General features: G+C 46.0%; 1 protein-coding gene and 1 long non-coding RNA gene across 5 annotated transcripts in view; one reads left to right on the top strand and one right to left on the bottom strand.

Annotated features, from left to right (window-relative positions):
- The window catches only part of LOC134422128 (uncharacterized), a 38,209-nt gene extending 33,010 nt beyond the window's left edge, over positions 1–5,199 (bottom strand). For both annotated transcript variants that reach the window (XR_010028734.1, XR_010028733.1), the window contains exon 1: positions 5,119–5,199. This is a non-coding gene — a long non-coding RNA (uncharacterized LOC134422128). The remainder of the gene's footprint in view (positions 1–5,118) is intronic.
- A 359-nt stretch (positions 5,200–5,558) lies between these two features.
- Positions 5,559–12,513, top strand: part of BMPR1A (bone morphogenetic protein receptor type 1A) — a 73,832-nt gene continuing 66,877 nt past the window's right edge. For 2 of the 3 annotated variants that reach the window (XM_063163972.1, XM_063163973.1), the window contains exon 1: positions 5,559–5,656. The gene's annotated coding sequence lies outside the window, so the exon portion shown is untranslated. The remainder of the gene's footprint in view (positions 5,657–12,513) is intronic. The other variant, XM_063163974.1, reaches the window with a different exon arrangement.

Genomic DNA, 12,513 nt, shown 5'->3' with positions numbered 1-12,513 from the left:
AGAGTGTGGATTTGGATCTAAGGATTATTCCAACTTGTAAAAGAAACAAATACTTCTTGTAACAAAAGGTGGAGGAACACAAACATTCAGCTTCTCTCTGAGTATAATTCAAACTTCTTTGTAGATCATTTGGCACTACTGACTGATAATTCAGAACATAAATTTTAAAACCAGCACTACAATTGAAATATTTAATCTTCTCTGAGCAGCTGAAGACTTTTGGGATTTTATGTGCATGCATCTAGGGGAAAACATATTACTAATCTCCAAACAAACTGATGTGAGTGAGGCACCCTGGTGAAGCCTCTGCTGAGCCTAAAAATATTTTCTTTTTCTGTGATACGACGTTTAATGCTCTGGTTTTAAGGGAAACAAAGTAATTTGTGTTTAAAAGGAGAGTTATCTCAGGGTGTATTACAACCTGGTGAGAAGACTGCAACAAGGGCTTTGTAAATGTGAATCCATAAAAAAACAAAATCATACAGCTCAACTAGGCACAGGAAGAAGAAACAGAAAAAGCAGCAGGAAGTTTTGTTCTTGGCTGGGAAGATGTCTCCCAGAGCAGAGTGCTCCCATTACTGCAGCCCTCTGCCACAGCAGGGTATCAGCTCCCCACAGCCCAGTTCAGTGAGGAATCAGCTCCCACCCTCCCCTGCTGGGGACAGGCACAGCCTTCGTGTCCTCCTGCTCAAGGCTGAGGAAGAATCCCCTGCAGAAGCCAAGTAACCCCAAACACACCAAGAGCTTGAGCTGTGCGAGCACTCCTGTTCCTTGTGCCCATGCTCTGCACTCTGAGCTGTTACTCCTTGCATTATTGCCACAGTGCTCTCCAATGCTGCCCCAGACTCAGTTCCACACCAGACTGGTTGGGCATGGCTTGCCTCTTTACTACCAGTGATCCACTAGCAAAAATTTTTTAAAAACACCTTTCTTCACAGATTTGACTCTGCCTTATTGAATTATTTTTGCTTACATTTTAAAAAATGAATAAAATCCATTACTTTTGTAAGTAACAAACAGCTGAATAAATTTATAATCAAAAGAATATGCTTTCAAGTAAAATAGTTCTGCAAAAGAGACAAAGCCAAATTCATGTCATATTAAGTGAAATAATTGTGTCCCTGGCTGAAGGGCAATATTCTTTTAATATGCAACATGAATATTTATTTTTGTAGCAGTAACAGAGAAATACTCATCTAATTGCAAACAGTTCTCAAAAATATATTTGGATCACAGATTTAAGACATCTGAATTCCAGAGACTGAAGGGAAGAAGGATCTGCAAAGATCAAGTCCTATCACATGGCTGACCTTCTCCCTATATATACCTCTTTGTTCTTTTGATATTCAAGTTTGCAGTTCCCTAGTGATTCCAAGAACTAATAAGAAATTCCTGGAGAGGAAATAACAATGAAAGCAGCTGGAAGACAATCCTTTTATTTTTTTTTTTAAATACAGCTGTCTTCATCATTACAGTCAGTTTTGTACTGCTTCTTTTATATCACATGTTAGACTTCCATATCTCATCTTGGCCAAATGTCAAATAAACTTATGTTTATTTCCAGATTTTCAGACTTCAGTGTTTTTTGAGTGTGACTCAATTAACAAAATTAATACTTTGTGTTACTGAACCTGGTGTGTCTGAGTTTTTGCAGATTCCTAAAAGCCTCACCAGGTAAGACTGCTGCTGCTAACTAGCTTGCTGGAGCCCTTTGTCCTTCTGAGAACTCATCAACCAAAGTGATCACTTTCTGGTTTAAAAAGGTCTCTCTACCTATCCTGGTAGAGATATTTGAAACCTAAGTATGCACTGTTTTGAAAGACATCAATATTTTCTATGTGATGTTTAATCAGACATCCATCACAATCTAAATACTTTCTAAGGTCATCATGATTCATCATTTTAGATTAAGGTGCAGTCTGGTCTCCTCCAGTCCTAATATCATTATAATGTAGGTTATTCTTGCCAACTTTATTTTGTGATTAAGACAAGGAGCTAATAGCACTCAGTTATGTAGAGATGGGCACTACTTGCCATAGCAATACAAACTTCATCCTCAGCAACCCTGTTCCTGACCTGACAGGGACTTGTGGGTATCTTCAATGCCCAAGTGCCTTGAAAAGCACTGGCTGAGACAGCAATTTCTGCAATGTGCAAATTTACACACCAGCAACTGGATGAAAAGAGTGGATCCATTTCACAAGAAGGGTTAAATCCATTTCAAGGCTAGTGGCTGTTGCTAAATTCATGCATCCTGGATTGGAATCAGTATATAACATCTGACAAGCACTGGGCTGTATTAGCACACATGATTACTGAAGGGATGCTAGCACTAACAGCTTTGGATCTGCTTGGGAGCACACACACGCATGTTGCATTCTTCTTCCATATTGAGTGTCTCTTCTGCTGCTATAATTTCATAGTACACAGAGTGGAAGAACAGCAGACTCATATTTTCCTTTGAAATTATAAACATAAGCATAGGAGTTCTGTATTGCTTGGCATGGAAGCTGTGATTTTGTCTTTCTTGCAGGCTGGCTTTGTTTTGGACACTGACAGATTTTTCTGGATGATGTTGATCGGAAAAAATTTTCTATAAGTCTAGTAACACAAGATCTGCACTTTTAAATGCCTATCACCATGGTATCTGGCCACATAAAATTATTAGGTGTGCCTTTACCTGCCTACATTTTAAAGGAATCTGTGAAGGTGATAGGTTTGAAGTTTCCTCTTTTGCTTTGCTGTGTAGGATAATACAGAAGTGAAGCACTCATCTAACAATCTGTAGGTAGAACACATGTGAGCCAGAATGCAAAGCCAGTGCTCTCATCTTACATTCAGAGGTGACAGCTCTGGAGTACACAACATTTACAAGTCTTATCTGATATTAGCATGCAAAAATGGAGCTGCACTGTGGAGAGGTCAACAAAATAAGCAAGCCCATGTTTCCCACAATATATGCACATGTGGCTATTTGGCACCAATAAGCCAGATTGCTTCCCAGCTGGTTATTCTCTGCATCCAGTTTATCTGGGCAGCCATCTCCACACCAGCAATTACTGGTGTGTCCTGAAGGCCTAAAGAGTGTTTTGGTGTGCAGCAAAGGGAAACTGCTGAATAGGTCTGTACGGTCCATGTGATCTTCATTTCCCCTGTAGCTGGCTTTGAGTGCAAAGTTCTTGGTGCAGAGTAACCAAGTGACAGGACAGGTGAGAACAAGGGGACATCAGCAGCACAACTGCTGTCACACTGAAGGATTAAAACCAGCAGCCCAGGCGGGAGCTGTGCTGCCTCCCCTGCACATAACTCTGTCACTGCAGTTGGGAGAGCTCACTTGAAGGCAGACAGACAAATTGTTGCTTTTCCAATTTGTCCTAATGATAAGGAGCTTTGAAATACAATGCAAATCATGGCCTTCAGCATCGTTATCGGCAAGCAGAGCAGCTCACTGCAGAACTTATAATGTATTCCAATCTAAGTAACTGGGCATATTTATTTAGATACAGGAAATGGAAAAGGCAAACAATGCTGTCCTTTGCAAGGGAACTCTATCCCTCCTGCGGCACTGCAGCGTCAGCCTTCTCACAACTCTTCTTCCACGGAGCCCAAAGGCCCAGACGAGTCCCTGATTTTCCCCTGCTCCCACCGCCGGCTGCCCGCTGTGGTGCCCAGCCCCGGCAGCCCCGCTGAGCCCCCGTCAGGGGTGTCACTGTGACCCTGCACCCACATCCCCCATCAGGGTGTCACTGTGATCCTGCACACCCACATCCCCATCAGGGTGTCACTGTGATCCTGCACACCCACATCCCCATCAGGGTGTCACTGTGACCCTGCACCCACATCCCCCATCAGGGTGTCACTGTGACCCTGCACCCACACCCCCCGTCAGGGGTGTCACTGTCACCCTGCACACCCACATCCCCCATCAGGGTGTCACTGTGATCCTGCACACCCACATCCCCCATCAGGGGTGTCACTGTCACCCTGTACCCACATCCCCCATCAGGGGTGTCACTGTGACCCTGCACCCACATCCCCCATCAGGGTGTCACTGTCACCCTGCACACCCACATCCCCCATCAGGGTGTCACTGTCACCCTGCACACACACATCCCCCGTCAGGGGTGTCACTGTGATCCTGCACACACACATCCCCATCAGGGGTGTCACTGTCACCCTGTACCCACATCCCCCATCAGGGTGTCACTATGATCCTGCACACCCACATCCCCCATCAGGGGTGTCACTGTCACCCTGCACCCACATCCCCCATCAGGGGTGTCACTGTCACCCTGTACCCACATCCCCCGTCAGGGGTGTCACTGTCACCCTGTACCCACATCCCCCATCAGGGGTGTCACTGTGACCCTGTACCCACATCCCCATCAGGGTGTCACCGTGACCCTGCACACCCACATCCCCATCAGGGTGTCACTGTGACCCTGCACCCACATTCCCCATCAGGGGTGTCACTGTCACCCTGCACCCACATCCCCATCAGGGGTGTCACTGTCACCCTGCACCCACATCCCCCATCTGGGGTGTCACTGTGATCCTGCACACCCACAGCCCCCATCAGGGGTGTCACTGTGATCCTGCACCCACGGCCCCCATCAGGGTGTCACCGTGACCCTGCACCCACATCCCCATCAGGGTGTCACCGTGACCCTGCACCCACATCCCCATCAGGGTGTCACCGTGATCCTGCACCCACATCCCCATCAGGGTGTCACCGTGACCCTGCACCCACATCCCCCATCAGGGTGTCACCGTGATCCTGCACCCACACCCCCCGTCAGGGGTGTCACTGTGATCCTGCACACCCACAGCCCCCATCAGGGGTGTCACTGTGATCCTGCACACCCACATCCCCATCAGGGGTGTCACTGTGACCCTGCACCCACACCCCCCGTCAGGGGTGTCACTGTGACCCTGCACACCCACGGCCCCCGTGAATCCCGGCGGCTCGGCCGCTCTGCACGGCACCAACCCCGCCAGCATCGGCACGGAGCCTCCCGGCCCCGCAGCCAAATCCTGCAGTTGCTTTTCTCGTGTCTCGACCCTCTCCAAGGCAGGGTGCTTCCATGACACCGGCTTGGTAACTTTTTCCCATCGCACCTTCCTGCCCTTTCCTACAGGAGCTTCTTCCCGGGGCGAGCGCTGCTGGGCCGGCGGGGCAGGATAACGCCGGGGCCCGGGCGCCCAGCGACAAGCCGGCCCAGGCTGCGGCCCGCGGAGGGGCTCCCGGGGAGGAAAAGCAGGCCCGGCTGGTTCCTCCCGGCCAACTTTCCTCGCCGGGGAGCCCCGCCAGCCCTCCCGCCCACGGCACGTGCTGACGGACGGGCGGGGGCGGCGGGCGCGCTCCCGCCTCCCCGCGGGCCCCGCCGCGCGCGCGCCCGGCTGCAGTGATTGGAATCCGGCTCGTTCCCGCCCCGCCCCGCAGGGACGCGCCGGGAGCGCCTGCCGGGACACGGAGCCTGCGCCGAGCCCGCGCCGCGCCGTCCCGCCCTCCCCCGCCCGACACGCACCCGCCTTCGCCCCCGTCTCAGCGGAGCCGTCGGGGCCCCGGGAACGGCCCGCGGAGCGCGGCGGGGAGCGGGCCCCCTCCCCCTTCGCCTGCCGTCGCCGCGCCGAGGATGAGGAGCCCCCACCGCCGGTGAGTGAGGGACGCGCCGCGGAGGCCTCGGCCGGGCGGGGAGAGCCGGGGCTCCCCGGGCAGCGCCGCTCCCGCACCGCTCCCTCTGCGGCCGGGGGGACGCGGGGCGCTCCCGCCGCGGCCGTGCCCCTTCCCCGCCGTCGGGCGTCCGGCCTGGGCGGTGCCCGCCGGGGTCCGCGGCGGCCCCGGGCAGCGCCGTCGAAGGTGGGCTCCGGCGGCGGCCCTCCCGGCCCGGCCTGGCTGCTCGGGGCCCCGGGAGCGCCCCCGGGCCGGCAGCCCTGCCCCGCCGCGGCGCTGGGGGCGCTGCCCGCCGGGCCCGGCCGGGCCGGGTGGGCGCCGCGGGGGCTGCGCGGGGCCCGCGGGTCCCTGCGTGGGCAGGGCCGGCCGTGCGCTCCCTCCCTCCCTCCTGCCCTCCCTTCCCGGTGTTGTAATGCCGGGCCCGGTGCCGAGCGGCCCCAGCCCGAGCGAGCGGCAGCGCCCGTCGTCGTGGGAAGGGTACGAGGACTAAGGTGCTTCGCCTTCCTTTTGTGCGAGCTTAGAACAAAGCTGGACGCCGGCTTTCCAAATCGGTTTTTGCCGTTCGGCGACGTCAGACAAAAAAAAGTCTGAAGAAATAGTAACCCCAAATAATCGCTCGTACCTTAGTAGCGAATGATTGTGCTGTTGAGGGCCGATTATGTACGCGGTTTTCATAACTGATTACAAAATCTATTGAACAGGGTTCAAAAGCACAAATGGCTTTTTACCACCTTTCAATCAACCACACTCCGATGTGTTTTGGTAAAATTAAGAGTGAATTCAGCAGCAGGGAATGGTAGTAAGCTGTGGTCTTTCCTTTCAGCAGTTGCCTGTTACTGTGTGTCAAGTTGTATGACGATTTTTCCCAGTGTAAATTGATTGCCCTCCGAATTTACATATTTTGTTCTCTGCTTAGAAGTAATTATCTTGGAGTTCTTTTATCAAGTTAGCATGCTAGGGATTGTTCAGGCCTGTTACCTGCAGGGATAGAGAAGCTGCTTTTGTAGATAACGAAGACTCTCCCAGATTGAAAGGTTTGTTTGATTTTTAGTAGAACCTAATCCTGGAAAAAAAAGTTAACAAACATAAGAGCAATTCATAGTCAGATAATTTACCCAGTCTACAGCTAGAAATACTCCATGTTCTGGCATTTGTAGCAGCCTGGATAAAACTCTTGCTGACAATGTATTTGTCTTTGGTCTCGTTCTTTTGTAGCTTTTCTTAGGTTATTCACCACATTTTCTTTGGGGTGTGTGCGAGGGGCTGTGTATTTTATATGTATTTATGTAGACAGGTATAATCTGATAGGCTTTGAGATGTGATTTGAAATGTTATGAAGGGTCTTCTCATGCACCTGCAAGATTCAGCTGCCAGTCCTTAGTATGTTCTGCTGGCTGATCTCTTCCAGCAACAGAGAGTTTATGTGGCTGGATCTGAATTATTTTCTTCCCCTAACTGTGAAGTAATTTCGTTTTGAAAGGGACCTCTGGATGTTATCTGTTTGAGCCTTTGTTCAAGTTAGAGCAGAAACTGCAAGCCTGAAATAGCATGTTACTTGGAATTCACTGATTCAAAGACATGTTTACTAAAACAGTTTGTAGCTAGAGCATAGACTTTCTTAAAGCCAGTGTGTGGGACCCCAAATCCTAATGTTCTGGACACTGCTCTGCAAGATCGTGAAAATTGTTATGCATATCAAAAACACCGAATCTGGTGTAGTGTATAAATGATATGTGAGCTTTTTCTGGATACCAGGTCTGACATACAGAGTTGCTTCTTTGGTCAATTGCTGGAAAACACAGATGAATGAAAGAGACCAATCAGTGTGTGACAGAGAAACTTACAAATGTTTGTTTGTTCTTGTTTATTTCAAGCATCAGTTGGAGATTTGTCCTGTCTGGATACCTGGGAAAGTATTTCTTGGTTCCTCAGAAAAGAGAGGGCATATTTTCAGTGCCTGGGATTTCTGTCATCTGTAAATAAATGACAGAAGAAACTCAGCAATTTAAAAGTATATCTCATCAGAGTCATATGTGGGTACAGATGGATTACTTGAAGCCTTGTTTCCTTTGCTAGTATTCCCAAAATGCAGGACTTGGAGGCAGGCACAAAGCGTGCCTCACAAGACATTTTTCCTTTCACTGCTGCTTTAGTGGTTCCAGTTTTTCCTTTCTGGGACAAGACCTGCAGAACCCTCTGCAGCTGTCCCACCACAGCCGTGCTGGTGGTCCCCAGTTGCAGCGGTCTCTTTTGTGCCCTCCAGGATGCTCACTGCTTTAAGGGGAAATGTGATTTCTTTCTGCCTTGTTTTCTTGCAATCTGTTAAAGGTTCCTGTGAAAGTGTTGAGGGTTCACTGCTCCCTGGCAGCAAGTAGTTACTCTTTAAAATGTTTAAAACTGACAATGAATGTAAAGAATGTAAAACTTGACCTGCTACGTGGTGTCCTTTAAGAATAACACGGAGACCATGCTAGGTGATACTTGGAACTGGGTAAAAGTTTGAAACAGTCACCTCCTTTTTCTTATGTACAGAGAACATAATTTTAGCAATCTCAGTGCTCTTACTGAGAAGATCTATGGAATAGCTGTTCTGTTAGGGATTTAGTCCAGAAACATCTGTGTAGTACATTGTATTTGGAGTGTGTAAATCCCAAGAGCTTTAGCTTGATAAAACACACAGCTAACCCACCACTGACCAGGAAATCAGGGGACAAGTTGCCAACTTGCCAGGATGGACTTTGTTGAGAACTGGCTTCCCAGGACTTTGCTGGGTGCATTTACAGAGCATATTAGGTGTATTTCACATTCATTTCCCTCCAAAGTAAAACAAAGCAATTATGCCACTAGTTTGCAATATATATTTTGAAATTCACTGTAGCAGGTTGGACACTGAAGCATTTTAGGATGACATATTTTTGATATATTGAGAAGACCAAGAACTTAATTCATCTTGTGGTAGTGCAAAACCCTTGCATGGGTTTCTGGTTATGACCCCATTGTTTCAGCTGTACACAAACAGTGTGAGAAATATAGTCACTCTGTTTCAGATTTATAATCCAGACAGGTTTTTTTCTTGCCATTTCTCTAAAGGGTGCCTTGTAGCTGCCATCCCATTTCATTTGAATTCTGGGTGCTACGGTTAGGTTTAGTACTGTTTAATGACAGTCTGGTTAGCAAAATTCAAAACAAGAGTTAGGGTAGGAAAATAAACTCTGGTTCACAATTGTGATAATATTCATAGGCTGTATAAGCAGGAGGAAAGGAAAAGCCACAGGAAAGCCTTATTGAAGGTCAGGTGTGTCACCAGTGTGACACCTGTAGGAACAGTGAAGGTGATTGCCCTGATGGAGCTTCCCTGCCACCACCGAGCTGTCACCAGTGCCTCTTCGTGGGGGAGGGGGAAGTGCTCTGAGTGTCATGACGGTGTGAACTTTGAATGTTTTAAAATATTTTGATTAGACAAAAATCTGTGTAGTAACAATTCACAGAATGTGTACCTGCAACATGCAGCTAAATGCTGTTATATGGAGAGAGTCCCTGTTAAGATCTGTGTGTTGTAAGATCTGTGTATTAGATAAGTGGGTCCTTATGGAGAGAGTCCCTGTAAGATCTGTGTGGGTCCGAGTTACTCCACACGAGCCACAGCTGCCAAGTCCTTAGCTGGGCAGCAGCTGCAGCTCGTGAAGGTAACTGGAATAAATAGGGGTGGGTCGAGAGCCCAGGAGGAGCCCCTGAGAAGACATGAAGGACTGTGCTGCAGAGAACAGCTTGGTACAGTATGGGACTTGAGAAATATGACTACAACACTCTTATTCTTGTTTTTCCCTCAAAATAGGATTTCCCAAAATACAGAGGAAAATGTAGTGCATTTAAATGTAATTCAAGTGTCATGAGTTGCTTTGCATTAAAAGGGGAAAATATCAGTGTTATTAACTCAGCTCTGCAGTATTGCAGCTTAATTTGCATCATATATTATAACACCAGCAATGCTGGTTACAAAAATTTGATATCACATAAATTTTTGCAGTGTGCTTTCAGTCAACTTTATTAGATTCAAATGTGGAAGCAACTAGCAATTCTTTGTGTCTATATTCCCTGAGTTCACCATCTTAAGGAGAAAACTGTCAGTACTGCCATGCTTTGGTAGATAAATACAAGCAGATGTAGCAGGGATAAGTTAGAGAAATATCAAAGTCTCACAAGATACATACCAGGAAATAGATCTGGTTTGTGGAAGCGATTTCCTTTTCACTGCTGCAGCCGTTGAAATGATTTAAATTTGCCTTTCTTTTCTTGTTATTAAAAAAAAAAATCCCACCTAGAACCATTTGTAGGCCTTTGTGCTTTCTCTGTGAGAGCCTGATCCCAAATTTGACTGGAAATCAGTGGGCAGAGCTCAAATGACTTTGGAGGACTGAAGTCATCAGAGATTTCACTTATGCAGAGAATCGATACTCTGCTCATGAGATTTGTGCAAATGAGCACATTGTGTGCTCAGAGTCAGAACATCAGGCATATGAAAGTGGTGAATAAGCTCAGATAACATTTTCTAAAGTAATCATTCTTTTTCCTGTCCTGTGTTCAGTTGGAAATTCACAGTGCAGTGCTCAGGCAGAGGAACTGTTCCATGTGTTTTTTGCAGGGGTATAGAGAGCTTGAAAAGGAAGCTTAAACAGAAGGGTCGGGAGGAATTGTTCAGCAGGAATAATGGAATATATGAAATACTGAGAATATGAAAATACATCATCTGCTTGTCCCTTTGTATTTGGGAATGAAAGAGCTTGGGGTAGCACGAGAAAAAGAGGGATTTATCAGAAGAACCTCAGTGACTGGAAATGTGAGTGAGGAGACCACAAAGCTGGGTAAAATGTGCTCTTCCTGGCTGCATGTCATTCTCTGTGGAAGAGAAAATTATCATTAACAGAATGCCTTGGAGAAGATTTTGGAAACCCTCCTGTTTCCCTCTGTGTTGTGCAAGCAGCAGGCCTTGCATTTGTCAGCTTTGGACAACTGAGAGTTAATTACAGCACAGGCATGAGCTGCCAGCTAACGAGGGAGGTGCAGCCATTCTTCTCACTCCCTGTTTTGGGCACTGAATCTGTCTTCTGTTCAGGTTGTTGAAGGGATTTTAGCAGTAATGAAAAATTCAGTAGTGGTACCAAGTATTAAGCAGAAATGACCCTGATGATAGAAGATATGGGAAGTTTCACTTTAAAGATTTTTTTTTTAAACTTGGTTTGAATGTCTCCTCTCAAAGCAAACAATAAATCCCACCAAATAAAAATGTGGGGTTTTGTTTTAAAGTATAGATGTATTTTTATAATTTTATCTTCCATATTTACTACTTTATTATAATTTTCCTTTTCTTTTTTGTGAAAATATTCTGTAGAAAGTTTCCTGTAGAATATTCTGATGTGTATGCCATTTGTTAGGATTGAAGATTGTGCCCTTCCCCACCCAGGCAAATTATTATTCTAAGCCTAAAATTAAATGGAAAATTGGATAGGTTTTATGGCCAATCTGTCACATTTGGATCAGTGGTTCTACCAGGGATAATTCACCTTTAAAACTTGCAGTGTGGACTGAAGTTTAAGACAGACAATACTCTATGCCCTAGTCCTCTACTTGACTTAGATGAATAGAAATTTTTTGGAACAATGCTGTCTCAGTATATATTTCTAAAATATTTACTACTCTTGCATAATAATATAAAAATAATTATATAATTATATATAGTAAAATATTATAACAATAAATACTTTACTGACTTGATTTGACAACTACTTACTGGTTTGCACTAATCTTTATATGTTTTGTAAAGCTCTTTTAGTATATGGTGAATTAATCTTTTTTTACACTTAAAACTATAATTAATCATAACTCTGAAAAGAATCAAAACCTGGAGTGTTGTTATACTCAGAAGTTTATGGCAGAGGGGTCTGGCAAAGTCTAGAAACATTCCCATATAGCTGATATTCTTCAGTTTCCTGCTCTTAAAATTTCATGGAAGGAATGCAGCTAGAGGCTCGCCAATTTGGGTTAGACCAGGAACTGCAAAATCAATCCTGATCCAGACAGGACAGTTTTTATTCAAACCCAAGCCTCTCTTGAACTGTCTGGTTTTGTTCTGTCCCTGGCCCTGTTTCACTCCCCCACCTCTCTTTAAATTCACAAGTTTTTAAATGTAGAGATGTTTCTAATTTAGAAAATTATTTTGGTGTAATGAACTAAAACAGAGAAGAGTGGACTAAGCTGAAGGAGGTCAAAAACCAGATGGAAATAGAAAATCTGAAAACATGGAGTAAAGAAAAAAAATCCCCCTTGAAATAATGGAATCTAATGCTGAAATTATACATCTGCTCAGCAGCTGTGCATTCCTTAGCCAGAGGTTCCGTTGCTGAAATGGCATTACTCAAGTTTTTCTCAAAGCTTCAAATGCTGTTGTATAATATTTACATCTCTCTAATACTGTCAGTAATAGTCTTAGGAGCCTGGAGAATAGAGGTGGAGGGAAGAGCTGATGTAAGAATTTCCTTCTTTGTCCTAAAGCATCTGCAGTATGTGTAGTTTTTTGCTGCAATGCAATTCTGTGATTTTGCTTGGTTGTTCTTTATAAATATCTTTTAATTTCTGCTGACTTAATTTCAGAGGAGATGGTGGTTACAGGAAAAGTAAGCAACTAAAAACTATATGAAAGGAGGGTGCACTAGTGAGAAAAGAATGCTCCAAATGCTTCAAGTGTTTTGCTCCCATCAATGGCCAGCAGCATTGCTCCAGAGCAGCACATAAGACAGTCTAGCAGACAACTGTGGGATTAAACCACTCTGTGGAAGCTTCTT

The sequence above is a fragment of the Melospiza melodia genome, chromosome 9, assembly GCF_035770615.1.
Source record: "Melospiza melodia melodia isolate bMelMel2 chromosome 9, bMelMel2.pri, whole genome shotgun sequence".
In the NCBI taxonomy this organism is placed as follows: domain Eukaryota; kingdom Metazoa; phylum Chordata; class Aves; order Passeriformes; family Passerellidae; genus Melospiza; species Melospiza melodia.
The sequence above is the reverse complement of the archived record's forward strand: the minus strand, read 5'-3'. Positions and strand labels throughout refer to the sequence as shown.